Raw genomic sequence first — 23,436 nt, forward strand, 5'->3', positions numbered from 1 at the left:
AACAATACCCACCGTGTGTATGTTACATCTTCTTTGTCCGTTCATTTGTTAGTGGACACTTAGGTGACTTCTGTATCTTGACTGATGTGCATAGAGCTGCAACGGGCATGGGGAGGCAGATTCCCCTCTGAGACCCTGATTTCCACTCACTTCAAACAAGATCGTGTTCCCGTGAGACAACTGTTGGAACACCTGTGTGTGCAAGCCAAGGCACACGTGCGCATATGCAGACGCGCTGCCGCTAGCAGCCGGGCACGTCCTTGGAGGCAGACACGCAGGCTTTGATTCAATGGACGGAGTCAAACCATCCAGGAGAAGGAACAAGATGCCAATTGCTCAGACACGTGACCCACCTTATCAGACGGAAGCCAGGCGCCGGTCAGCTCTGTGCCCTCTTTCTTGCTCTCCTCTGGCTGCTCCTTTGGCCTGCACCCCTCCCTCTCCCCCTTTGCACCAGCCCGCTTCCCCTCTCCATGGTGACGTGCTCACTGGAGGAAGGTCAAGCCCTCCATTCTCTCCCTTCTGTGTTTCTAGCTGGCACAGTGAGCTGTCTTCCCCGCCAAGCTGCCCGGCAAATCTCTCTCTGCAGCCCAGCCTGGCTTCCAGCTCACCTCTTGCTCTGTCTTCCTTCAAGGCTTCCAGCACAAGCACTGAGGATGATCCTGGTTACGAAGACAGATCTGGCAGAGCTATGCAGGAGAGATGCAGAGGGCTCTGGGCATCTGGGCTTGACAGGAGCTCTGGAAAAATGTGTTTCTGACCCCTGGGCATCAGCTGCAGGTGTGCAGCAAGCCCGCGTTTGCCCTCCCACATCCTCCCAGCCTTGGCGCCTTCCAGGATGCTGTGTAGTGTGGATGTGTCATGGGTGACAGGTTGCTAACAGGATATGAAGAGGGGCTAGGAGGTTTGGGAGAGCATCCTTACCTCTGATAGTGGTATCAGGGAGAATGCTTGCACCTTCGTCTCGTGTGTCCAGCCCAGTGGGGTTGCCCTTGGCCTGGAGGTCAGGTGGCTGCCAAGGTCTGGCAAATGTTGCTATGTCCTTGCTGCTCACTGCCCCTTCCTCTTCTTCCTCCTGCAAGACATAGGGACAGGAATGGAAGCTTGGGGTCCTGCACCTCCCTCCCTACCTTACCCCACACCAGCACATTGGCCTGGATTCCCACATTCAATGTTGAGGCTCAATCAAAAACAAAGACATGGCATTTTGGGAGTCTCACTTTGGTTCCTCGAAGAGCAGCCTCCTGAGTAAGCATCTGGCGCTCTCGAGGGTCCTGGTACCCAGCCTTGCTTCATCCCCACAGTGGTCTTTACACAAGGGGGCATCGCGTAAACACAGGTAGCTACTGTGTTTATTCTTGTCTCATCAAAAAGGAAACTGAGGCTCAGAGTGGTTAAAATTTTTAATTAAAGTCAAACCACCCCAAAATTTAGAGGCCTATAACAGTTATCATTTATGAGCCTGTGATTCTTGGCTTGGCCAAGGATTTACCCTATCAATTTACCATGACAGGCAATGGGCTGAGTGGGGACTCAGACCACCCGCCCCTAATCCCACGCCTCCTCCCCACACTGCACCCCTCTGATCCTTACGGGTGAATCTCCCCTCAGCAGAAAGGGGCCACCCGGGTGGCATTTCAGCTTCTTCAGAGCTTTCCACTGCTGGGTGCATCCCCCACGTGTATGTTGTATGTGCGTCTCCAAGGAACCACGCGTGCCCTGGCCATGAGGAACAGCTGGATCGGTGTCTGTCTACACGTCAGACTCCCCAGTGTTAACCTCTGAGTCCGAAGTGCCTGCACCTTCGAAGTTTCATTATGTAGAAATGTTTGAAAGAAAGCTTACTCTTTGTCATGTGTATCAAAAAAATGAGCAAGAAAGGGACAGACACACGCTTGTGAGCCCAGACCCTAGAAATCTTATCAGTTTTTTTTAAAGATTTTATTTATTTATTTGAGAGAGAGAGAGCAAGCCCAAGCAGGCGGAGGGGCAGAGGGAGAAGGAGAAGCAGGCTCCCCGCTGAGCAGGGATCCCAGGACCCTGGGATCATGACCTGAGCTGAAGGCAGACGCTCAACCAACTGAGCCACCGAGGCGCCCCAACATCTCATCAGTTTGGTCCGGAAAGCAGGAGACGCTTGGAGAAGCCTCCCTGTGGTGATGTCAGCTGCTGTGTGGTGGTGCTGAGATACCGGTCGTCACACCTAGCTGGTTTCTCCAGCATGTGGAAGCCCAGCGTTTGTCCCATCCGAGTGGACAGCTTTGTCTGCAAGGTGATGGGTAGACCCAGACTCCTTCTATCTTGTGGCTCCATCTCTCAAGGGCCCACTGCCCTCAGCCTGGGAGAACCTGGAGAGGGTGGGCCCGCCAACCTGGTCTCACAGAGTAGGTCTCTGTACAGGTTTGACTGAACAAAACCAGTCCCACGGCCACCATAAGGGCTGCGAGGCGTACTGTGGAATGTGTCTTCAGAGGAGGTGGTTCCATCCCAAGGCCAGTTCAGCACTGGGGAGGGGGGAGGCACGTTCTTGGGGTCTCTGCACAGAGCTACCTGCAAATCCTGCTTAGGGTACTGGGTGGGGATGAGGCACAGGACCCTCACTCGACAAACCACAGACCCCTGACAGGGGCGCTGCCCAGCACCAGCCCACCTGTGAGGACAGGGATGCCTGAGCATCGGCAGGGATCCCGGCCCGCCCCTGCTCCCCCTGCACGGCACGGAAGGCTGGGCATGCCCATCCTTCCAAGGTCTTTGCAGGTGTGCAGCACTGACCTCCAGCACCAGACAGAAGTGAAGCCCTCGGTCGCCGGACCCCGGGAGGCCACATGACGGAGGCCCAGGAGTCACCCCCACACCCCCACGCTGCTTCTCTTTCCTCCCTCCACGGGGCCTCATCTTCCTCATCTTTCTTGTTGCCTATGCCTTCCTCAATTTTCTGGCCACCCTCTCCCTTCACACATTTCCCCAAAATATCAAGGCCACATGGAAAGCCTAGAGACAGCATCCCGCCGAGCAGTCCTCCGTCCGCAGCATGCTGCTTCCCGGGCTAGGCAGCTCGGCTTCCCCCCCTCGGAGCAGACGTGCTCCGGCATCTCAGCCCCCCTTCTCACCCACTTGTTTTCCCAGCAGAAAATTCTGGCTGGACTGGGCGTGAGAAGCACATGGTCAAAATAAGAGTGTCGGTGGGGGTGGGGTGAGGATGCTTGCATTCACAGTTCTTTTATTCACAAGGTGGTTTTTTTTTTCCATTACTTAAGCAACAATTGTGTATTAAACTTTTCAAAATACAGAGAAGTAGGCCACAGCGTGGAAGCAAATATTAATGATGATACTGCAGTTAACATTTTGATGGATTTCATCACACGAGGCTTTGTTTTAACTCACTTGAAGTCACAACGTTGGCAGATTTTTATAACATTTTTCATGTAATATCATGCTGAACATGCGTCATAGGCTGCCGTCTCCTCTCTGGCAGCTCTCATTTGAAGGGTCCCCTGGTACTCCCTGCAGCGGGTTCTTTGACTTGGCCATGTGGGTCTGGGTTCAGGGGGGAGCACAGAAGCCTCCCGCAGGAAGATCTGAATGCAGGGGATCAGGGCTGGGATGTCTGCTGCGCAGCTGGGGAGGAATGGTCAGGGAGGCAAGTGGTTTGTGGGGGCTCACTGGGAAGACCTCGCTAACATCACATGGGTCACCTGCACGCACTTCTGCTAGCAGCTTCTGCTAGCCCAGGACCATCCAGGAAATGCAGCTCGGGGGGCCCTTCACGGTGCAGAGGAGCATGAAGGGGGTGTTGACCACAGACCCCCAGCCCTGTCCTGTCCTCCACAGTGGGAGCCTCAGCTTGCTCCCTGATCTCAGTGAACCCACAGGGTCTCCTGGGGCCCTTACCTCCCACTTTAAAAGCTAGACTCCTTGCAGGCTTCAGGGTTTGCACACCCCCTTCACACCAGGAGCCCCAATACTCTGCGGCCTGCATTCCCTGGTTCTCAAGGGTCCAGCCCTCTCGCTCCTGGTCTAGGTGGACACGTGGTAGGTGGGCTCCCAGAGGTCTGGTTCTGACAGTGTGCTTAGCCCCTGCTCCCAGAGAAGACCGTCCCGGGAGGGCACTCTAAGACAGGGAGCAGCACGGGAGATAGCAACACTCATTTCTGGGACACCGTGGCCTGGGCTACGGGTATGAGGGGTCCCGTGGATGAAACAAGCCCCCACAGAGGATTGTGGCTTTGTTGCTGAGCCCAATGGCTCACGGAGGAGTACCCCAGAAAGTGAGAAGAGAGTTCAGCAGTGAAGGAGGAGAGAAAGCCAGCCAGGGATGGGGCAGGTGTTTACCGCAGGCCCCTCCTCCCGTCAGCGCAAAGGGCACAACTCCACGATCCTCATCTTCACAGGCCTCCTGTGCTCCAAGAATCCCAAACTCTGAACTGTAAGGCTCTGCAGCTGCCCCCCCCACCCCTCACCGGTCCCCCACCTCCACCCACTTCCCTGGAAGCCAGCCACTCTGCATGTCCCCACTTCCTCAAACCTGGGACTGGTGCTGCCTCCCATGGATGCTCCTTGGCCGGATGTCTTCCTCTGGTCACCTGTGTCTGTCCCCCGCACCATGTCCCCTCCAGAAACAGTATTCGCAGCTGGGCTTTCCCAGGGTTGGCCCCCCCTCCTGCTCTAGCAAGGCGGCCCATGCAGGGCTCAGAAGCTATCTGAGCCGTGGGGCAGGGGCTTGGTCTCTGGGGTCAGGCAGGGCTTGCCCAGGGGTCCTGGCCAGGGATTTATGCCAGGTCCTCAGACGTCTCCATAGATCCACATTATCTCTGCTGCACAGAGATGCGACTGCCTCCCAGGCCTTGGACAGAAGCTGCTGATTCCTGTAACCTTGCCCACTTTCCTCACAAACTGTTTAGGAGCACTCACCCGCGACATCCCTGATGCCTATGTGGAGGCTGGCTGCCTCCGGGATGAGGGCCTTCACCCTTGCTGGAAGTGCCCATCTAACTCTACTGGAGCTGCACTTCAGGGCAGAACCCCATTCCAAAACACAGTGGTCACACATCTAAATGGGGGGTCGGGTATGAGAAGAAAGGGGGCACTTAGTGCTGTGAGGCTGGACCACAGCATGAAGCAGGGGTTCCCCAGCGAGAGGGATGGCTGGGGCAGCCGTGACCAGAGGCTGTGAATCTCCTCTCCCAGAGGGCTGTACAGAGTCCTACTCGGGGGCAAGGGTCTGGACAGGATGACCAAGTGTCACCAGGACGTCCTGAGGCCCTGGCCATTATTCCTTCCAATTTTGTGTGAAACCAGCTTCCCATGTGTGCCAAAGATAAAGAGATATGACTAAGTTTAAACACGAGAAGCACTAAAACCATGCCAAGTGTGTGTGGAACATGACTATCATCAGCTTACGGTGCCGAGTCTTCCCTTCCCTGGAAGGCCAGGCTGAGCACCACCCCATGCAATGCCCCGGGTGCCCACCAGCAGTGAGTGCCCTTACTTCCCCCACACCCCTCGCCCCCTACAAGTCCCCCTCCTCCGACTCCACAGTTAGATCCCAGGCAACAGAATGAGGACTATAACTGTGACACTACTCACTATATTCAGTTCTTCAACAAACATCAGCTGAAGGCCTGATGGACACAAGCCCCCTCCTCCTCCTCGTAAGCCCTGGGATGTGGCGGTGGATGGGACAGACACACGTCCTGCTCTCCTGTAGCGGACATTCTAGTAGCCGAAGTTGTTGTGGCAGCGGGTAATATTTATGAAGCATTCACCATGTGCTAGGCGTTGTCCTAGCAAGCACCTTACGTGTATTCTCCCAGTTGAGACCACACTGCGGTGGCAAGTGATGTTAGCATTACACCCGTTCTACCAATGAGGATGCTGACAGAAAGATTAGGAGAACTGCCTAAGGTCGTGCACCAAGGATGGCTGGCGCCCTCTACCACCGGTAACATTCAGAGAAGGGGTCTCGTCCTTCTCCATGTGGCCTATACCAGGTCTTCCCAGAGAGGCACCTGGGGCACATTTACGGAGTAACCAGCAGCCCTCACTCTTGGCATGGTTTGGGGTCAGGGTCCAGAGCCAGCACAGCCCCTCGCAAAGGAAGAAGGTGAGCAGCCCAGGAGCTGGGCGAGCGCTGAGTCCAGGCTGCAGACCCAGAGGAAGCCGGCGTTCGAGCTGAACCAGAGATGCATGCTCCATCAGCACCTCGCTTCCTCCGAGGAGCTTATACAGACATTTGGGTTGATAAACCTGAAAAATCTCTAGAAAGCATCTAATGAATGCATTTTCCCAAGTAGAATGTTTCAGTAATTGCTGTTCAAGCAACAGAAAAGTTGAGAAGGATTTTATTGCCAGCGCTGCAGGGACAGATAGAGATCCACACGGCTCCTTCTCTCAGGCTCTGGCTCTCTCACACTCAACCTATTGACATCCATTAACATTCTTCCAGCTATAAAAAATGCATCTTATTCCAACACTCTCCATAGGCAGGAAGCTGGGCCTTGAATTACTGAGCTTGAGTAATTGCCCACAGTCATTGTGATGGAAAACGGCAGAAATCACAAAGAGTCACAGGGTGGTAGCAAGGCAACTGTTTAGTGATGACAATTCTGTAGGATAATTTCATTAATGGAAGTGGGAGACAGGGTTTGTGCCCATGAACACTGGGCATGTATATATAAATATCCGTGGACACACGTCCAGTGTTTAAAAAGCAGCTGCGTAAGTGGGTATGTGTGTGTCTGCCTTTTTAATGAATGCCCAACTGCTGAATAGCCGAGCACCATTCAGGAGTGATTTGTGATAATCACACAGGGGAGAGATCCTGCAGGTGAAAGGAAATGGGAACAAGAATGTTTCCAGCGTGGATGTAAAAAGCTTCTATTTGATTTGGGGCCACAAAGGATTCAAAAGACATCAAGGCATTGGCACACTTAATAGCTTTCACCAAAGGAAGAGTTGCCCTGCTCCGAAATTTAGCTTATGAAGCAAGCCAAGCTCAAGTCCACACACCTGGAAACAGTCATCGTCGGGCAACACCGGGTGCCGGCCAGACCCCAGGAGAATCCCCAGTGCTGCTCTGTGCTGCTCAGGTTCGCCCACCAAGGGTGAGATCCTCAGCTTCTGGACCACAAGAGGCTTCTGCTTTGCAAAATGCATGGGGCCATTCACTCTAAATGAAGGCAGCTGCTTTGTGTTGCCATATCCAAGACCTGGGGGTTACAACTCCTGTTGGACCAAACCCTTGTCCCCCTGGGCAATTCCTCCCCCTCCCCACAGCTGTGCCCACCTTCCTGACACAATCCATCCTGCCCGTGTAATGAGGCCTCCATAAAAAACCCAGAAGGAGGGGGTCAGAGAGCTTCCAGGCTGGGGAACCAGAACACTTCCATGTGCCACCGTGTCAGGACCCAAACCCTGCAAGGACAGAATCTTCTTTGTTCAGGACTTGGCCCTAAGTATGTCTTCATCCGGCTGTTGATCCCTACCCTTTAATAGCCTCTGTAATAAACCAGTTATCTGGTGAGTAACCTGGTTTCTGGAGTTCTCCTAGGCCCTCTAGCAAAGGAGGAGGGCGCGGGGAACTTGTGATTTATAGTCAGCCTGTCCGAAGGACTGGTGGCCACCCTGACCTACCTACCATTGGCCTCTGAAGTCGTGTGGGACGGAGCCCCTCACCTGTGCGGTCCGACGCTGTCTTCAGGTAGATGGTTGGAGGACACCCAGCTAGTGTCTGAGAATTGTGTGGTTGTGTGGGGAAACCCCCTGCTGGAACACACCAGAACTGGTGATGCTAGTGGCCATCACGGTCCCGGGGTACCACCTCCCCTCCCAGCAAACAAGGCTGCCTCCTCACATTCGTCCTGGGCTGCAGAGTTCTGCTCAGTGGCAGCAGGCAAAGCAAAAATTTTAAGGGGGAAAAATGAGAGATAATAAAAACAGATTAACAATTTGCAAATTATCCTAAGGAAAAATGTCCTATTAAGAAAAAAAATGATGAGCACATGCAATTGAAAAAAATACGGCTGGAGAGAAGAATGAAATCTGTCTCACTTGAAATTACAGTATTGTCCCGTCCCAAACTAATAGGCTCTGTTCCGTGACAATACACTGAAGATATCGTTTATTAAAGCCCATTATGCTGCAGGCCGCAGTCAGTCACATCTCAAACATTGCCACATTTATGAAAGACAGTTACAGTCATTTGCAAGATAATTACCATTTTAATCTCAAACCAGCCTGTAAGAGCAAATTGCTTTATAAGTAACCAGGTTTCCACTGTGTCATAATGGAAAGCTGTAGCAGCTCCGAAACTGGGCCGGTTGAGCACCGGTCTGCAGTGTGGGGGAGTGTGCTGCCTGGTGGGCAGGGGAGAGATGGGGGCCACCCCCCACTCTGCGCCTGAGGGCGGACATGGGGAGCATCAGCCTCCATCTGCCAGACTCATCGCTCTCATTAGCACGGAGTGGGGGAGAGGAGGGGAGAGAAGGAGGGAGGCATGCTGCTGGGAAGCTGGAGGGGAAAGGGAATTGGGGATAGGAAAGGGCTGTCTCCTCCAGAAGCAGCGGGACCCATGGGAATCCAGCAGGGACCCTGGCATCAAAGTAAGTAGCCAGCTCCATAACTTCAGCTTCACATGCAGGACCACCTCTAAAAATGCAGGACCTGACTAAAAGGGATACAGTCGGGACATGGCAATGAGGACTTCCGTTGAGAAAGGAAGACGTGATCTTGAACGGAAGAGGAGGAAGGCGGGCGCAGGGGAAGGCATCTTGAAGGGAAGTGCCGGGCGAGGGGTCGGCAGAACCCCCCTGTGATTCTGTGGAGCAGCTTACGTCACGTCGGACTGGATGGTATGGAAGCTGGGGGCTGAGAGCTCGCTTCTGGCAGCACTCTGCCTCCACGAATCTGGGGTGTGACCCCTGTTAACAGGGCACCTGTCATGAGGCAGGCAGAGGGATACTGCAGAACTGAGTCCCCATGACTGGTCATGCTGCTCAAGACAAGAGCTGGAATCCGGTCACTTCCCGGTCGGGAGACAGATGACATGGCTGGGGTCCAACTCCTCGACCTTGGCTTTAACTTCCTCTGAAATGTTCCCACAAAATACGTACCCAGCCTTGGTCACCTTTGCCTAATGGTATCTGAATTATCTGAATAAAGTTCAAAGATGAGAGCCTAGGAAGGAAGGAGGAGGAGCCAGTGAGGTGGAGAACATTCTAGAGAGGACAAGCCAGGAGCCTCAGCCAGGAAGCTGGCACAAGAAAGCCTACCGAGGGCATGTCCGCACGGCACACGGTGGGGTGGTTGGGCAGAGGTGGAAAGCCAAATCCAAATCAGCTAGAGATTTTGCATATAAAGCAAGGAAGTGAAAAGCCAGCACAGTGAACCACCTTCCGGAGGCTTTTCTGTCACAGGGGTGAGGAGTGGGCCCACTGGTGCCGAGCGGGAGGATGTCGCAGGAGGGGGCGAGCGCCCCGCCTCACCCGTGCCTCCACCCTGCCAGCCCTGGCCTCGTCTCCTGGGACAGCAGCTCAGAAGAAAGGAAAGGGACAGGCAGATAACCCAATCCCAACACCGCCTGCGAACACCTCGGGTCAGGAATCCCTAGATGGGCAGATTCATCCCCCAACCCCTGCCTGCTCTGGAGGTTCCCCTTTCTATTCATGGAGCCAGTTCCTTTCCACTCATATATCCTGTATTTTGTCTTCTCCACCCCTCTACCCGCCCACACCAACTCTAGCTGTCTCAGAGCCCCCTCCTCCAGGAAGCTTTCACAATCTCCCTCTCTGCTTCCAGAACTTTCCGTGTCTACTTGACTTCAGCTCCCACCACAGACATGCTTACTGATATGTTATCTATGGCTGTGCAACAAATCACTTTGCTCAGAACAAGCATTGATTATCTCATGCTTTTCCCAAATCTTAGGAAGCCGAGAGGGGCTTAACTGGGTGGTTCCTGTTCGGGCTCCCTCCTGAGGTTCCGGAGAGGCTGCATCTGGAGCCCTGGTTGGGGTTGGAGGGTCCAGGACTGGTGGTGTTCTCCACCAGCTGGCCTCTCGTCCTCCAGGGTCCCTCTTCTCCATGTGGCTCCTCTAGGAGGATGAGCTACACCTCTTCACGTGGCAACTGGGTTCCAAGAAAGAGAAAGTCAGGAGGTGGACAGAAGCACCGGGTTTCATAACCAAGCTTCGGAAGGTTCCATCGGTCACACAAGTCAACCATGGAGCGACATGGGAGGGGCACACCAGGACATGGGTACCAGGAGGCAAGGTCCTGACTCTCGGTGTAGGTGTTAGTGAACGGGGCCCCTTGCCCGCTGGAGCATGGCTCTGAAATAGCAGAGGCATCCTCGTTTTGTACCTTCCATGGTACCCGGCCGGCCGTCACAGTTCCCAGAGGGGACCCCTGAACACTTACTGGAATGCTGCATCGAGTTTCGGATCTGTGTGAGCCAACATCACTGCGGGTTCACCGTGCCTGATGCACGTTCGCAACATCTGCTGATGTTATTGTGGGCTCTTTATGCTCCGGTCCTTCCTCCCCATCCTCCAAAACACTGCGCAGACTCACATAGACAGCAGCTAGCGGAGACCTTGCTGACAGGCTCAAGGTCACAGACTGTCCTCTCATTCGAGCACTGTTTGCCCCACACAAAGAAAGGAGACATGAGGATAATGCTGTGATAATTTAGTGATAATTCAGTGCCATGCCCCTTTTGCAAAACTGCCATCACCAGCTGTTGCGTGTGAAGGGAGACAAGAGCCTTGGGTCACCTGAGAAGTCCTCCTGGGTTTGTTTCTTCGTTCCAGGTACCTGCAGCCCCCAGACCCACATGGCCCGTGCGGGCCAAGGCTATCAGAAGCTTTTCATTTTTAACACAAAATGAAAGAGAATCCACGAGGTCATATTGAGACAAGCCATCTCCCATCAGGCAATTACAGAGGAATTTTTCATTCTGGTTTTACAATTCAGTATGAAACTTGGAGATGATGTTTTCAGTGGCAGATCCTGACACTCCAGTATCCCTACAGGACCAGCTGCAGCTCCCTTCATACACCATATACTGATCCCCTTGGAGAGTTTTGAGGGGGTCTCCCAGGGTGGCTGGGATTCTGCACAACAGCCAGTGATGTGTCCCGATTCCTGACAGATGCACAGACACGAACCGCCCACCCCTCAGCCTTCCCAGTTCCACGGTGATATAGCAGGCTTCTGCCTGGGAAGTCACCAAACCTGGTCACCCAGCCCACAGCCCCGCCCGGTCCGGCACCAGGCAGGAGCCCACCCCCATCCCCACCCGCCCATACAGCTCCCTGGGCACCTCCACATCTATTTCCCACACGCCCACTTTGCACTTAAGTTCTCCGAACCCATCCACCACCTGAGATCCTGGTCCACTGAGGGCAAACTGCAGCTGGCCCCTCCCCCTTCCACCTGTGCCCTAACTCCCAAATTTGCAATCTTTATCATTGTACTCCACCCATTTCAACCCTGCTTCTGCACTCTGGGCACTTTGCCTGGGCTTGGTTTCCTCCCCCCGACTAATGCCAAGGGGTCCATGAAACCTCTGACATTGGACGAAGTACTTTGCATCTTGGTCTTCCAACTGGGAAAGGAAGTCTTAGAACCACCAGGTTCCCCGGGAACCATGTGCCCCAGAAGGCAGAACCAACCCCCACAGGGATCAGCCCCGCTCTCTCTCTGGCTCCCCCGCTGGTTTCTGCCGTTGCTCTGATCTCTGAAGATATAAACTCAGAAACTGCCCTGATCAGTCAACCACGGGCTCCAGATGATCTGAGAGTGCACACTGCAAGCTCTCAGCAAACTGAGTCTGATAGATCAATCACCCATTCATTCGGTCAACAACTCAGCCCAGATGGGAGCCAGACAACCTTGGTCTGCAATGTCTCCTGAGCGGGAGTCCCTCTCCTGAAATGCCATGTATCTGCCAGTCTGTCCACACCAGGATCCAAGCTAAAACCTGCCTTGTGCTCACGGGACAGGCAGGGGGACAGGCTGGGCCACCAGACCACCCAGGGCTGGGTCAAGGCTGGTCACTACTGGAAGGCAAGCAGCCCTGCTTCCTTGGAGGAGCCTTCCCTCTGTGCCCTTCCCTGGCCAGCAGGGCTCAGCCAGGGCAGCTGCAGTCCTGTCACCATTCATGGGGGTGGACTGTCTCAGCAGCATCTCAGGGCAGTACCCGGGGCTCGGCAGGACACTCAGAGGGAGCGTTCCTGTGCTGTCAGGCAGCGGGTCATCATTGTAGTGCTGATACAATTTCTAGGGACCCAATGCTGAGCATCCCAGTGACAACCCACCTCCAAGTGCATTTTTCTACACCAAAAAATAAGAGGAGCAAATGGCCCTCCCACCGTCTGCATGGGCCCCTCTTTGGACTCTATGTCACGACAAGAGTGCAGGAGGCAGAGCCTGTCTGAGATGCTCTGGACTTTTCCTCTCCACCCCCAGCTGGAATCAGGGTTGTTGACCAAATGAACGCATCTCTGAGCTCACGTTCTCCCCTGAGGCATCTGCAGGTGGCAGGAGAACCTGCATTGGGCGTCAGCTCTGGGGGACCTAGGAAAGGAAGTGGCACATCCACGGGGAAAGTAGAGAACAGATGATTTCCAACTGTGAGAGTCTCCTCTGTTCCCTGTTCTCCCCCACCTTCAGGAGTGAAGCTTGGAGAGGGAAAGCTAGGCAGAGGGGTAGGTGCATCAAGGGGCTCCAGGCTGTAAGAGCACTCATCATAATGAGGTGGGGAACATGACCTCAGAGGAGTACCCTCTGGCTTCAGGCACGAGTTTGAAAGGGGAATTGGACTGTTGTCCACAGAGCTTAACTTTGCACCAGGAAAGCATCTGGGGTGTGTGCATGCACGTGTGTGTGTGTGTGTGCACGAGTGTATGTAAATAAATATGTCTGCATATGTATGCAAGGAATGCTTCTTGAAAGTGCTTCTGGGCTGGGCCACCTCCTAAGTGCCAGGGTTCCTGGAGGACTTCATGTGAAAAGAAAGAAATGAAACACCTTCCAGATCCGTCACAGCTGAACAGTAAACCCTGCTGGACCCCATTCCCGTCAGCTCCCAGCCCCTTAAACTCTGTGTATCTGACCATCAGTCCACTTTTATATAAAGTGTGCAGTGCTCCTCTGTGTTGAAAAAACAGGCCTTTTAATAGCTGCTATAATAAAAAAAATGACTTCCACCTCCCCAGCTCTCTGGGAATGAAATTAGTCCTATTACGTTTTCCTCTCCTATTAAATTCTCGGAGCCCGCTATCTGCTGATCAGCAGAGACTCAGTGTGGTCAAAAACGTCCAATTAATCAAGGGACTATAGGAGTCGTCAGAACATTCCAGAGTTCCCGAATGTCTATGACCGGGTAATTAAGAAAAGAAGGTTTAAAAAATTGTCTACTCTTTTGGAACATTCTGACCTGAAGAAAGATTAAGGAGACTTGCACCAGGTGTTTCGTGCATCTGTCAGGAAGAGAACTTCCAGAACAATCTGGTGCTCTCCCAACCCCGCTTAGCGAGGACTGCAGCAGTAACCACCCACTCCCACTGCCCCAGAGGGGGCTCGGCACAATCCCGCCACATTTGCTCGGTGTTTGCTCCCTTATAAGACATGTGGGGGGCTTAATGAGATGGACACAGGGCCAGGGTCTATGGAGCATTGGGCAATGCCCAGCCGAGTGATTGTGCAGAGACTTGAATGACAGGGGTACAATGGCATCTAAGAAAAGGAACTGATAATCCACCTTATTTCGTAACAAAGAAGGCTGCTTGTCCTATGCCCAACAAGGTGGGCATTTCAAAAGAGATGTGAAGGAACTTGCTGCTGGAAGGACCAGAAAGCATTCATATAGCCCCAGACCACAGAGAAAAAAACCGAGGCCCACAGAGGTTGCAAACTTGTTCATCCTCTGCTCCCAGTGATGGTTAGGGGTAGGTCCAAACCAAGACTCAGTCCCCAAGTTCTTCCTCCCTTAGCATAAGTTACTGAACTTCCCCCACATTACCCCAAAAGAGCTGACCGTCAGGATGGATGCGCTAAGGAAAAGTTTTGATGTGCGTCCACCCTTGGAGGAGAAGGTGAGCATCAGCTGCCCGACGAAGACACGTCCAGGAGAATATTCTGTGGGGAAGCAGGCGGAGAGAGCGGAGGAGGAGGAGGGCCAGGGTGCTGCCCCACTGTTACTGCATGAATTGGATGCAGCTTGTGGATACCGGATGCCCGGAATCTATCGAATGGTCCTGGCTTTGAGTCACCCAGCAAAATCCCTGCAATAAAGCAAGAAATGCATGTCTGTCCAACCAAGGACAGAAAGCCAACCAGCGAGGGGCCTGACTCAGGCAACCACAGTTCTCCTGAAATGAGGAGGCAGCAAAGAGTTGTTGCTGGGAGCCCCAGCCTCCTGCTGCAGAGAAAATGATCCTCTCCCTCCTGCCGCACCTTGCTCAGAATCAACAGTAAATCCTGAAAATGAGACCCTGGGTGGAACCGAGGCAGACACGGACGTATCCGACTGGAAGTCAGCCAGCTCTCTCCCACGGCTCTGCTTTTATAGATTTTAACTCCATCCCTGATCCCACCAAGAATCTGTTTGCCTCATGAACAGCTCAATCTTGTATAAAGAGAAATCAGACATTTGTCCACCCTGGCTTTCAAAGGAGTGGCCTGGCCACCCGTGCAACACAAAAGACATTCCTTTAACCGTCAGGGTCCCTGCAGTTCTCACCGTGCTCTCCGTCCCTCCCTCATCTCCCCCATGGAGTGTGATGGCCCCCGGTCCCCAGGCCCCTGCCCAAGATCTGTGCCCTCGAAGCAGGAAGAGCCCGACCTGCCAGCCCAGATCCCTCCCCAGCAAACTCCCGGAACCTTGCTGCATGCAGATCCCACCGGCATGAGAAAGCCCTTTCTTCCTGGTCTGGATGCATGCAGGACACCCCCACCCCGGGCAAGTGGACACCAGGCAAGACGTTCAGGTTTCTCAGCTCCCTAGACATTGTTAATGCTCTGCTCTCTAAGTGCTCCTTCCCTGCCCTTGAGTGTTCCCGCCTGCTCTCTTGTGGTCCCTTCCTGCTCTTGAGTGCTCTCCCAGCCTCATCAGCACCCCGGCTCCACCCTTGAAGGGTCGACACCTACCTGGTAATGCACTGAATGGTGGCCCCAAAACATGTCCCTGTCCTAAATCCCCAGAATCTGTTACTGTGACCTTATTTGGAAAAAGGGTCTTTGCAGATGTGCTTAAGTTAAGGATGCGCATGTGAGATCATCCTCAATAATCTGAGTGGGCCCTAAATTCAATGGGGAGCGCCTTCTAAGAGAAAGGGGAGACACAGACACAGGGAGAGTCCATGTGAAGACGGATGCTGAGGTTGCAACAATGTGTCTGCAAGCCAGGGGCCACCGGAGGCTGGAAGAGGCAGGAAGTTTCTCCCCTAGAGCTTACAGAGGGAGCATGGCCCTGCTGACACCTTAATTCTGGGCTTCTGACCTCCAGACCGTGAAAGAACAAATTCCTGTTGTTTTAAGGCCCCAGTTTGTGGTCCTTTGTTAGTGCGGCCCAAGGACACTCACACACATGCTGTGGTTGTTGCTTACACGGTGGTGGAGGCTTTCCCTGGGGAACAGTGGGTCTCCCGATGTCTTGTCTCCTCTCCCTATGATGCTAATGTGACTTTCACCAGGTGCCCCTACCTGGATCCAGGGCCTCCCGACCCCGCACACCTGGCCCTCTCTGGGTCGCCCACTGGCTTGTTTGATTTTGTGAGCTGGAAGCAGCTCCTGTGAAGGGGATGGAGCAGTTCGGGGTGTCTAGACAAAGGGGTTCAAGACAGGCAGGCTATCCTGTGGCGCCCACATTCCCCAACTGACTCATTGGGGAAAACAATGAGAAGGTAAATAGTCTGTGAGCTCAGAGACCCACCTGCTTAGCAAGGCTGCCCCAAGGTCCCCTTGGGAGGCCAGCCCACTCAGGGCTCATTTGCTTTGCTATCTTCTTCCTTGAGGCCAGGGGCTCAGAAGCTGGACTTGTAGAAACCCCAGCAGCTGCCTTTCGGGGCTCTGGGACCTCAAATACCAACCGGGTATCTGGAAATGGAAGGGCTATATGGGTGGAGGAGAACCAAGGCCCAGGGCAGCCTTAGGTGCTGCTGGTACCCCAGTCTTCCTCCTGCAGGGGGGCTGGACACCCGCCCCACCGTGCCTGCAGTGTCCGCTGCATGAGCACATACATGAGTCAAGCAACCGAAGAATCACTGTTTTACAGGATCTGATGCTTTTCCAGTTACATATTCTTGGCACAGACCTTACTGTTACTATTCCCCGGGGATCAGGAGGGGCAAGTTTTCTGACGGATGGGGGTAAAGGTGGCTTAGAGAAGAGAACCACCGCCTGGGTTCAGGCCTCCCAGGGGTGAGCTCACCACACTGCCCTGAATTTCTCTGCTCCCTTGGGGCGCTTGCTTGCTTGCTGCAGCCAGGAGTGGTGTGAGCGGGAATCTCCTCAACTCTGCAAGGATGAACCTCAACAGGTCACAGCCTTAGTATCCTGTGCAAGGAGACCTGCTCTGCAAAGGAGGGGTGTGAGCCTTCTGCCCCCAGGCTCGCGGCATGCACCTGGCCTGACCCAGGCCTTCGGAGGCTTTTCAGGAATAACTGGTGGAGGAAGGAAGACCCCGCACCGGGAGAGCTGCCTCTGCGGGGCTTGGGGACCCCACACGACCACAGGGGATGGGCCCCGTACCAAATCACGTGTAGCAGCCATCGGCTTGGGAGCCTTCAGGACTCTGTCACAGCATCTACAAAGGCTTCTGCCCCCTCCCCTGGCCAGTGGGGCGGCGCTCCAGACGCCTGAGCCGGGGTGGGTGCTCCCGTGGCGCAACCCTGACCTGGGTGGAGCTGGAGGTGCCGGTCGAGGTCCGGGCTGGGCAGACAGGCCCTCTCCGGTCTTCAGCCAGGCTTCCCGCATCTTTGAACGCCCCCCTCGGGCTCACATCAATGTCGCCTTCAGCCGTACCTGCTCTTTCTTTGCTGGACGAGGTCATCTAGGTTTCCCTGCCCCGAACCATCATGGCATCCAGGCTGGATAGCACCCCCTGTTCACAAGTCTCTGGCCTGTGGCTACCTCCTTCCCAGAAATTTGCTTTCTCATTCTCCCAGGAGCCTTTTGAATCTCAGCTTTCAGAGTTGCCAGGCCAGTAAACAAGGGGGTCATTAAAAAGAAAAAAAGAAAGAAAAAAGAAAAGCAGAACAATTGCAGTTGCTCCCCAGGGCCTTGGGGAGGGGGGTGGCGCTCCACAGATGTGCATTAACATACCAGGGAAATGGTACAAAGCACCGCCAGCCGCCCGCCGGCCCAGGAGGACTCCGATGGAGCTGCAGTTTTCCTGCTTCCTTCCACGTAGGAGGGCAGATTGGAGGGAACATCGTAATGCAAGAGGACAGCTCAGCAGGGAACGCGAGCAGACCGTCCCTCAAGGAGGCTGCAGACCCCCTCCACCTCCAATGGCAGCTCCTGAGGTCACCTGCTCCAGAAGGCCTTCTCTGATGTCCTGATGCCCGCCAGAGACAGGACCCACACCTGCTCTCGGCCCAGGGCTGACTGGCGCATCTGAACATGTGCTGCGGGCTCGCCACGCCAGACATCCCCTACATTGGGTTTGGAAGGCTTTCGCCTGTTTCTCTTCCTCTGAGACCCTTCGTCCCCATCCTCGTCTAGAGAAACGCTCTCTGCCAGATTTGTCCATCCTGGACTTGGATTTGGTTGTGATTCCAACCCCGCAGGAAAGACGGTGCAAGGAACACCCACGGGCCCTTCACCCAGATTCATCAACGCTTACACTTGGCCCCTTTGCCGCTGCCCCTCCCCCTCCATCTTTCCCAAGGAGAAAGAGCCCAGGTGTCCAAATCAGGACATTTAACCCTGGGGCACACTTGGGCCGCGCTTCGGGCGAGCCTGTCCCTGCAACACAGGCCCCCGCCTTCTCGCTGCTTCGCTGTCTCTTCAGGTCTCTTCAACCTCAGGCAGTCCCCTCCCCTTCTTTCTCCTTGACCTTGACGTTTCTGGGGAGCTAAGACTGGTTCCTGTGGGATGACTTTCTATGTTGGTGCTTTCTCACGGTCAGATCCAAGTTCCCCTTTTCATCAGTGATGGGCAGGTGGGGTTGCAGCCCCCTCACTGCCCCAGGGCAGGAGGCACCTGTCATCCCAAATCTTCGGGACGAATCTTCGACCGCCTGGTGAAGGTATGTCCGCCGGGTCTCTCCACTGTCAAATTACCTCTTCCTTCCACAATTAATAAGTAAGTTGTGGGGAGATACTGTGATTCCATAAATATCCCGTTTGCTGCCAAATGTTCAGCCCCTGGTTTCAGCACCGACCACTGGTTTTCTGAATCCTTTCTCGGAGAGGGTTCTGATGTGAGGAGACCTTTCCCTCCTCCCCGGATTATCTACTTTCCTGTATCAGTATGGATTCATGGGTTTTATTTTATTCAACAGACTATAATCCATCTCTATTGTCACTTATTTCGGTGTGCAGATTGCCCAAGACTGCAGCAGCCCCCAGGACCCGGCCCCGTGTCCTTTCACAATGCACCCCTCTTGGAGAACTTTCTTCCTTTTTGATGCAACAAGAGAATCCAGATTCGCCCTGTGCTTTCCCTGCCTCAGACCTGAAGTCAGGCTTTTCTCCAAGGAGTCCTGGTTCCTTTGGATGGAGAATGGTCCTAGAAATAAGATCTCGGTGCTGGTAACAGAATGAATGTAAATATATTCATATAAATCTACATGATATTAGTATATACAGATATGTGTCTATGTGTATTATTTATGATGTGTATATACCTATGTATACATATTATATGTGTATGTGTGTGTTTCTATCAACACACACATACACACGGAAATGAATTCCCACTGATTTCTCCAGCCCCAATCCACAATTTTAATCTTCCTCCTGTCCGCACTTGCAACTCCCGTTCCCATCAGTGAGAGATTGAGCTCACATTTTCCTTGATATACTTACTCATTTGCTCATAATTAGAATAAAGAGAAAATACTTTGACAACTGTTAACCCATACCACTGTAATAAGCAAACCCACTAACTACGGCTCAGTGGGTGTTCACCAGTTTGGCTTTTGTAGCCAAAATGTGAGTGCCGTGCCCGAGTCACACAGATCTTAAGCAAACCATTTCACAAGTTGTAGCGAATGCACACGTCCGTGCAACACCCACCCTTTCCAAGGTACAGAACGCATCACTTAGACTTTGAGAAACTATTTGAGATCACAGTGATGAACATGTGCTACACACATTTTGTCTAACATTTTACTATTTCCTCAGGATGTACTCCCATCAGAAATAAAAGTAATTGCTCAAAAACTACAAACTTTCAGAAATCCCTTTAAATTGCTAACTTATGCTCCCACTAGGTGCGCATCAGCATCACCCGTCACCTCAACTTTTACCAGGATCCGAGATGGTCATGCAACAAAAAAGCATGGCCCATTTTGACACTGTTGTGTTGGAGTCCAATGTGTTTAAGAAAGTGTTCCAATCAGAGTGTATGCTGATGAAGCTCACAAAGAGAACACAGCTGAGTCACTGACCAGGAGCACAAGGGTGCAGGTGGACCATCATCCACAGTGGTTGGCTCTGCCCATTGGACACAACACGGACTTGGTGACTTGCAGGAAGGATGCCGTGAGTGCAGGTGTATGGCTCGAGTCCCTGGGTCCCCTTCTCTCGGACACTGAGGCAATGCCTGGAGCACATGGGGGCCGAGGTCCTGGCTTCCTGCCCCTGCACTGCAGGAGACAAAGGCGAAATGCGTGATTCTTCTCTGCCCTGTCCACCTCTGGAGCTGAGTGCCTGGTCTAATGTGGCTGGGGGGTGCGAGGAGGTGGTGCTTGCTGGCCTTCCAGCCTCCCAGCTCCGATGCCTCACACCTTGAAACAAACTGAAGACAAGTTGTCCCCGCTCAGAAGACTTAGAGGACAGACCTCCTTGCAGATGCCCAGGGTGTGGTGTGGGGCCTGAGAATGTCAGGGTCCCTGCATGCTGTCACCCTTTCTGGTGCCCTGCTGTCTGCCAGAAATGGGGCAGCCGAGGCCGGAAGGAGGGGACGGTGTAGCAAGGTCCTTCCTTGCCTCCCTCTTCCTGTCCAAGATGAAGGAGGTTTGAACCCGTGGATCTTAGCCGGGAAGCCACGTGGCTTGGTGCTTTTTCCTATTCCCTGATTACCCCTGAGCTGGCTGAGGGTCTCAGTGCAAGTCCCGGGCCACGCTGAACTGGAAATAATTAGTTTAATGCAATATTAAGGCCATAAATCTTCCCAGGAACAGAACACATAAACCCTGGTTTTTATTATCCACTTACTGCACAGACCCTGGCTGTTACTTCATTGCAGCCCAATTATCCTACAATTACTGTTATATTGTTAAGTAAATAGTGTGCCGGAAGCAGCAATTGCTGGGCTCATAAATGTATAAGCAAACATGGAGCGAGGCCCAGGAGCCCGGGCCAGGAGACAGGACAGGGGCCCAGGTGGTCGCAGCCCCCAGGTCGGAACGTGGCACTCAGAGGACACGCCCACCTGCCCTGCGATGAGTCCCGGGCACCCCCTTCCCATCCCAGCATGAGCGACTTCCCTTAGACAGTGTGGCTGTGGGGCGCTGTCACTCCCGGGGCTACTGCTTGGGTCTCCTTCCTGAGCTGGGGAGCAGCATCCAGCTGAAACACACAGGGAACCAAGCAGATCCGTGGTTTTTGTTTTCCACCAGCATGCACGTGGCTGCTTTACTCGGAGCAACCCAAGACTGGCAGCAGACCAGGGGGCCTTCAGCAGGAGGACAGATGAACAAATGGGCCTGATCCCGATGGAATACTAGTCAGCCACAAAAAGGGAGGAAGTGCTGATCCACGCAACCACACGTGCTAGGCAACAGTGGCCAGGCACAGCCCACGTGGATCCAGTCGCATGAAGCTCTAGGATAGGCCAACCTCGCCTGTGACCTTAAAAATTCTGGCCACTGGGCACCACTGGACAGAGGAGGCAGAGGCAGAGGCAGGAGGCGACGTTCTGGGGTTCTTGGTAGGGTTTGAGTTACACGTGTGTGTATTTGCCAAAACTCAAATGGTGACTTGCGTAGCCACTGGACCAAAAAGACAGAGACTGTGGTGGCCTTGCCTCAAAAAGGTGCCCCACTCGGGCGGTGTCCCATGGCCGAAGGGCTGAGAACCTGCACGCAAGTCTGGCCATCCACCCCAAAGCATGAGGGAGGGTGAGCTCTTCCCTAAAAGGGTCATCATTCCAAGCTCCCCTGTGCCCGCCCTGGGCTGGGATGGGACCTGGCAGATGGAAAGAATATTCCGGAGACCCGTGGGGGTGCTCCTGCTGAAGACCAGTTGGAGCTTGGGCTTTGGAGACAATGCGCTAAAATTGCTCAATGCCAGAAATGCTGGGAGTGCTGCATGGCTCATTGTATAGCATTTATGCTTTCTGATGCATTTCCAAGTCTGCCTTCTTGTCTTGTTTCCCCAGGGCGACATAGTCAGGACAAGTGGCTTTGTTCCTGCCAGAAGGACGGTAACCTGCATCTCAGAGAGGCTGAGTAAGCACAGCCCAGGGCTGAACACCAAGTTAGTGACATTGCTGAGACCAAACCTCAGGGTCCCCTGTTCCAGAAACTTCTATGCCTCAAAAGCAAGCTAGGTGTGTTCCAAGGCAAAACGTGTGCGTGGCCTGTGGGAGGCAGAATAATGTCCCCCTAGAGATGTCCACGTCCTGATTCCCAGAACCTGGGAATCAGCACCCGTGCCTGAAGGGCTTTCTCCTTTCTGACCCCTGTTCTTGCAGTGAGCTGGGAACCAGGCACCCAGTCACATCTGTTTACAATTAATGAAATGATTACCAAGCACAGATTGCAGAAAGAGCAATCTCCCTTCTTATAATAACATCTTCCAACAGGCTACTTTGCAATGCGTCTGTTTATACCCACTGTTTAAATTGAACATACACTTTTTTTTTTAAATTCTATTTGCATTATCTTATCGAGCGATCATTCCCTGGAACATCATAAAACAAACATTAATTAGGGCTCCAATTGGTGCAATCTCCTTAAAAGCTCTCAACCGTCCACAGGCCATCCCATCCTCCTGACTCTCATTTTAAGAAAGTTGGTAACAGCCAGAGCCAAAATCTCTAATGCAGAAGGCAAATGCTCCCTGATGCCTTTGGTGGAGAAGGAACGGAGACTATGGCCCCGGAGCGGTGACGGAGGATGGCAAGCCCACCAGCAGCCGGCGAGCCCCACACGGTCAGCACTCAGCCAGGGCCTCACCGGCACCCTGCGAGGGAAGCCCTGCCCATGTCGCCCCCATAACCACAGCACGGTGCCCTCACAGAGAGATGCGGGAGGGAGCACAGCTCTGGATGTCAGGGGCCTGGGGACTTTTCTGGCCATCTGTTCCTTGTCTGAACACCGATCGGGATATTTATTCATGGGGTGAACCAACTTGGCCCCATTTGCCCAAAACAGCTGCTTTGGCCCCCAACGTGTGCTCACGTCCCGGGAGCTCCTCAGTCCCAGGCACACTGGGAAGGCCAGTCACCCTAATTACACATTACACCCCGTAAGGGAGTGAGACTGACTTCTCTGTCCTTCAGAGCTGTGCCCGTGGAGGCCCACACACCCCTCCAAACTCACCTTCCTCCAATCTGGTCTGCTCACTGACCCCCGAATCCATCGGGGTTCCTTGCCGAGAACGCTCCTGTCTGCTTCCCCACTGTCCCAGAGTCTAACACGGGGCGCCGGCCCCTCCTTCCCAACACCTTCCTTCCCGCTCTCTTCTCCAAATGGTAGCCACACCTGCTGCTTGGCCAAGGCTCAGGGCAGGAGGCAACTCTTCCATATCTGGGGTCCCTGACACACCAACGTTGCTCATGTAATACTACAAAAAAAACTCGACAGAGGGTCACCTCCCCAGCTCGCTTCAGGCACTCTTCATGGCACAGAGTTAGTGTTCACTTGGGATCATCTCTGATGCACTCACCTTGCCCACAGGTCCATCTCCCGAAATGCTTCATGATGACAAAAGCAGGGGGGAGAGGGGGGAGAGGGGGAGACAGCTGGTCCTACACACGGCTCCCCGCCCCCAGGGCCAGACGTCACAGCTCTGGGGCAGGGCTCCTGTCCCCAGAGGACAAGGATGACAGCCATGGGGCAGCACAGGGACCTGGATCCAGCAGGTCCTGTGAACACACCTGGTGGGACTCCCGGAGCCTGAGGTGGGAGGCACGTCTGGAGCTCCTCGGGGCACCTCTTGATGCTCCAACCGCAGCTCTGGACAACCCTCTGCTGGATCTCTTGTCTCCAAACCACATAGTCCTACAAAACCAAGTTCTTTAACATTTGTATCTACTTTCT

At 53.8% G+C, this 23,436-nt stretch overlaps 1 long non-coding RNA gene across 2 annotated transcripts; it reads right to left on the bottom strand.

Moving 5' to 3' along the window:
• Positions 1 to 6,554: 6,554 nt before the first annotated feature.
• Positions 6,555 to 17,128, bottom strand: LOC113939080. 2 transcript variants are annotated; one of them, XR_003525124.1, is made up of 3 exons: positions 17,025 to 17,128; positions 7,675 to 7,874; positions 6,555 to 7,208 (listed from the first exon to the last, which is right to left on the bottom strand). It is a non-coding gene; the product is annotated as an uncharacterized LOC113939080 (long non-coding RNA). The 2 variants fall into 2 exon arrangements; XR_003525123.1 differs by lacking the exons at positions 6,555 to 7,208; positions 7,675 to 7,874 and adding exons at positions 13,443 to 14,284; positions 15,934 to 16,097 and having other exon boundaries at positions 17,025 to 17,114.
• Positions 17,129 to 23,436: the final 6,308 nt, after the last annotated feature.

Source organism: Zalophus californianus, chromosome 4 (assembly GCF_009762305.2).
Source record: "Zalophus californianus isolate mZalCal1 chromosome 4, mZalCal1.pri.v2, whole genome shotgun sequence".
In the NCBI taxonomy this organism is placed as follows: domain Eukaryota; kingdom Metazoa; phylum Chordata; class Mammalia; order Carnivora; family Otariidae; genus Zalophus; species Zalophus californianus.